The 4,472-nt window shown below is 43.5% G+C and overlaps 1 pseudogene; it reads left to right on the forward strand.

Moving 5' to 3' along the window:
• The first annotated feature begins 1,854 nt into the window (after positions 1–1,854).
• LOC116476084 (U2 spliceosomal RNA) lies at positions 1,855–1,997 on the forward strand (annotated as a pseudogene).
• Positions 1,998–4,472: the final 2,475 nt, after the last annotated feature.

The following is a 4,472-nucleotide window of genomic DNA, read 5'->3' on the forward strand; positions in this document are numbered from 1 at the left end:
ACACTTCCTTAAAGACAGTTGACTCCATTTGTGATGACAAATCCACCAGTCTTCTCTATATTTAGGTGAGATCATTCTATGTTTACCTGGCTAACATTTTCTGAGAGGTATTGGATTGGTATGAGTTAAGGCCTGGTCTGAAAAGTTCCATAAACTACCTACTACCTCGTTGCCTCAGATGTATATGCCACTAGTTATTATATATTAGAACAATAATATTTGCTAAAGCAATGTGAAATCTTAAGAGATTAAAAGTTACAGAATGGAAAGAAAAGAAGGACGAATTTAAAGATGGAAAAAATGAATTTGGATTCTACTTCCATTTCTTAATGAATATTAATAACAATAGTAATAACAGCAACAAAAACAAGAATAAGCTCCAGGCTTTATGGAGCTCTTAATATCTTCCAGGCATTGTGCTAGGAACTTTGTGTACATTACCACATTTATTTCTTACAGAAATCCTATTACGTAGAAATCATTAGTTTTACAGGTGAGGAAACAGAGGCTTGAGGTACATAATTTTCCCAAGGTAATACACTTCATTAGTAATGAATACAAGGTTCAAGCTAGGTGGTTTAATTCCAGAGCCCACACTACATATTCACCTGCAAGTGTAGAGTAATCAAAATAACTCATTTAGCCAGGTTGCATTAATTTTTATATTCTAAAATAATTAGTGGGGATGGCATAATCAATGACTTCTAAAGTACCTCTCTTTTAAAGAGGGTATTATTTCACTGCCAGGGAAGATGAAGAAAGGCTTCTTGGAAGAGGTGTGTGAAGACCTGGAGTTGGAGAAATTCTCAATATCCTTTATTCCTTTCACTGCATCTCAAACTCCCATCCTGAAATTCTTTGATTGTTTATAGAAGATATTCCCAAAGGGGCAGCTCCATACTCTGCCTTGCAGATTGCAAAGAGAGATAAATAACACATTCCTCATTCCCATACTCGCAGGGGAAATTGGGGGCTGTGTTTACATCGCTTCCTTGGTATTTATCCTCCTCCTGGCTGTTCCATCCCCTCTATTTCATGTTGTTATTTTACTTCCATTAGGGGAGTAGAAAAAATATTAGAAACCATTCTGATCCACCCCAATCCTCAGAGGGCATTGCTCGGTCAAAGTCAGCCTCCTCTCCCTTGTAATTTTCCCTACAAACATCTCATTCAAGAGGCATTTTCCTTCCTCTGAATACTAATGTCCTGATGATGATTGAAATAAATAAATATTTCACACACATACACAAACACACATCAAAACAAAACAGAACGAAAAAGAGAGAAAGAAAATATTGCTTGATTTTGCTTGAAAATCTTGCATGATTGATTCATTTCATGTTTATATCCTTCTGGAGTTCGTTCCTGGGCTCCTGGGAATTGCCTAGTTAGCAGTTAGGAAGGACTACTGGGTTACTACTGTTTTAACTGTGGCATGCCTGTCGTCTGTGGCTTTTCCTCTTTGGGAGAGAGCTAGGCTTTATTAAGAAACCTTCTAAACATATGATTCTTCATTCTTTATCCACCAAAAGCAAACAAACAAAAAACATAAAACAAACAAACATAAAAACAACCTGTGGTTGGTCAAACGAATTTTGAACACCTGAGTCCTTATGGGGTTAAAGTTTCTTTACCCTGGCTTTTCAATGAAGGAAAAATATATACTGAATATCTAGTCATATGCCAAAGCGTGCTCCCTATGTTTTTCCATTTAATCTTAAAAAAAGAAAGACACTGACAATAATAACAGTGTCCTAATTTCATAAATGAAGAAACTGAGACTGAGCATAAACATAATTTAAATTGGAGATTCTAAGGAATCTTCATAGCTCATTATTATAGATTTACTTCCCTATTGCTTCTCAGTCTTTTGGCTAAGATCAAGTGTAGAATCTGTTCTTATCAGATTTACTTCTCTATGAAAATCTTTAAGAGGAAATGTGGTGCAACTCACATCACTAGATTTTAGAATATTAGACTTAAGTCTTTTACCAACTGCCTGACCTTGAGAAAAAAATATGAACCTCTCTGAATCTTACTTTCCTCCCCTTTGTAGAAGTGCAAAATTTGAATATAGAAATGGGAGACAGTACTTACTAATTCTGCATCTTAGGTCAGCTTTCTCCAAAGTAATGAGAGGTGACAGCTTGGTGGCAGTCCTCACAGCCCTCGCTTGCTCTCGGTGCCTCCTCTGCCTGGGCTCCCACTTTGGCAGCACTTGAGGAGCCCTTCAGCCCACTGCTGCACTGTGGGAGCCCCTTTCTGGGCTGGCCAAGGTGGGAGCCGGCTCCCTCAGCTTGCAGGGAGGTGTGGAGGGAGAGGCGCAAGCGGGAACCGGGGCTGCGCACGGTGCTTGCCACTTGCGGGCCAGCTGGAGTTCCGGGTGAGCGTGGGCTTGGCAGGCCTCACACTCGGAGCAGCTGGCCGGCCCTGCCAGCCCCGGGCAATGAGGGACTTAGCACCCAGGCCAGCGGCTGCGGAGTGTGTACTGGGTCCCCCAGCAGTGCCAGCCCACCGGCACTGCGCTCGATTTCTCGCCAGGCCTTAGCTGCCTTCCCACGGGGCAGGCCTCAGACCTGCAGCCTGCCATGCCTGAGCCTCCCACCCCCTCCATGAGCTCCTGTGCGGCCAGAGCCTCCCCGACGAGCGCCACCCCCTACTCCACGGCGCCCAGTCCCATCAACCATCCAAGGGCTGAGGAGTGTGAGCGCAACTGGCAGGCAGCTCCGCCTGCAGCCCTGGTGCAGGATCTGCTGGGTGAAGCCAGCTGGGCTCCTGAGTCTGATGGAGATGTGGAGAACCTTTATGTCTAGCTCAGAGATTGTAAATACACCAATCAGCACCCTGTGTCTAGCTCAGGTTCTGTGAATGCACCAATCGACACTCTGTATCTAGCGGCTCTGGTGGGGCCTTGGAGAACCTTTATGTCTAGCTCAAGGTTTGTAAACACACCAATCAGCACCCTGTGTCTAGCTCAAGGTTTGTGAGTGCACCAATCGACACTCTGTATCTAGCTGCTCTGGTGGGGCCTTGGAGAACCTTTATGTCTAGCTCAAGGATTGTAAATGCACCAATCAGTGCCCTGTCAAAACAGACCACTCGGCTCTACCAATCAGCAGGACGTGGGTGGGGCCAGATAAGAGAATAAAAGCAGGCTGCCCGAGCCAGCAGCGGCAACCCACTCGGGTCCCCTTCCACACTGTGGAAGCTTTGTTCTTTCGCTCTTTGCAATAAATCTTGCTACTGTTCACTCTTTGGGTCCATGCTGCTTTTATGAGCTGTAACACTCACCGCGAAGGTCTGCAGTTTCACTCCTGAAGCCAGCGAGACCACGAGCCCACCGGGAGGAACGAACTCCTGAAGCCAGCGAGACCACGAGCCCACCGGGAGGAACGAACAACTCCAGACGCGCCGCCTTAAAAGCTACAACACTCACCGCGAAGGTCTGCAGCTTCACTCCTGAGCCAGCGAGACCACGAACCCACCAGAAGGAAGAAACTCCGAACACATCCGAACATCAGAAGGAACGAACAACTCCGGACGCGCCACCTGAAGAGCTGTAACACTCACCAGGAGGGTCCGCGGCTTCATTCTTGAAGTCAGTGAGACCAAGAACCCACTAATTCCGCACACAGTAGTGTCTGAAATGATAAATCAAGCACATGGTATTTATTAAGAACATGCTGTCAGGAAAGATCAATAAGGTAAAAGTGGGAGGAATGGGACAAAACCAAGCAAGGGCATGATTTTGGGTGAACCTTCAGTATCAGCCTGATGCTGAGGAAACTCTAGAGCATGTTGTTCCTCAGAGTGTGTCCTAACTCAAGGCAAGGTTGTATAATAATCAAAGTGGGGCTATTTAGCATTATCCCAAATATTTATAATTTTTTGTTATAAGAAAATTCAAAATTCCCTCCTCTAGCTATTTTGAGATACACAATACAACACTGTTAACCATAGTCACCCTACTGGGCAACAGAAGACCAGAACTTATTCCTCTTATTTAACCATAACTTTGTATTCATTAACTAATCTCTCCCCATCCCACTTGCCTCTTCACTCTCCAGCCTCTGGTAACCACAGTTCTACTTTCTATTTCTATAAGGTCGATGTTTTTAGATTCCACATGTGTGTGAGATCATGTGGTTTTTGTCTTTTTGTGCCTGGCTTATTTCATCTACCATAACGTCCTCCAACTTTTCATGTTGCCATAAATGACAGGATTTCATTCTTTTTAACATCTGAATAGTATTCCATTGTGTATATCCACACATTTTCTTTATACATTTTATACATTCATCTGTTGATGGATACTTAGGCTGATTGTGTATCTTTATACATTTTATACATTCATCTGTTGATGGATACTTAGGCTGATTGTGTATCTTTATACATTTTATACATTCATCTGTTGATGGATACTTAGGTTGATTCCATATCTTGGGTATTGCTATAATAAACATGGGAGTGCA

The sequence above is a fragment of the Hylobates moloch genome, unplaced genomic scaffold, assembly GCF_009828535.3.
Source record: "Hylobates moloch isolate HMO894 unplaced genomic scaffold, HMol_V3 SCAFFOLD_10, whole genome shotgun sequence".
NCBI lineage: Eukaryota > Metazoa > Chordata > Mammalia > Primates > Hylobatidae > Hylobates > Hylobates moloch.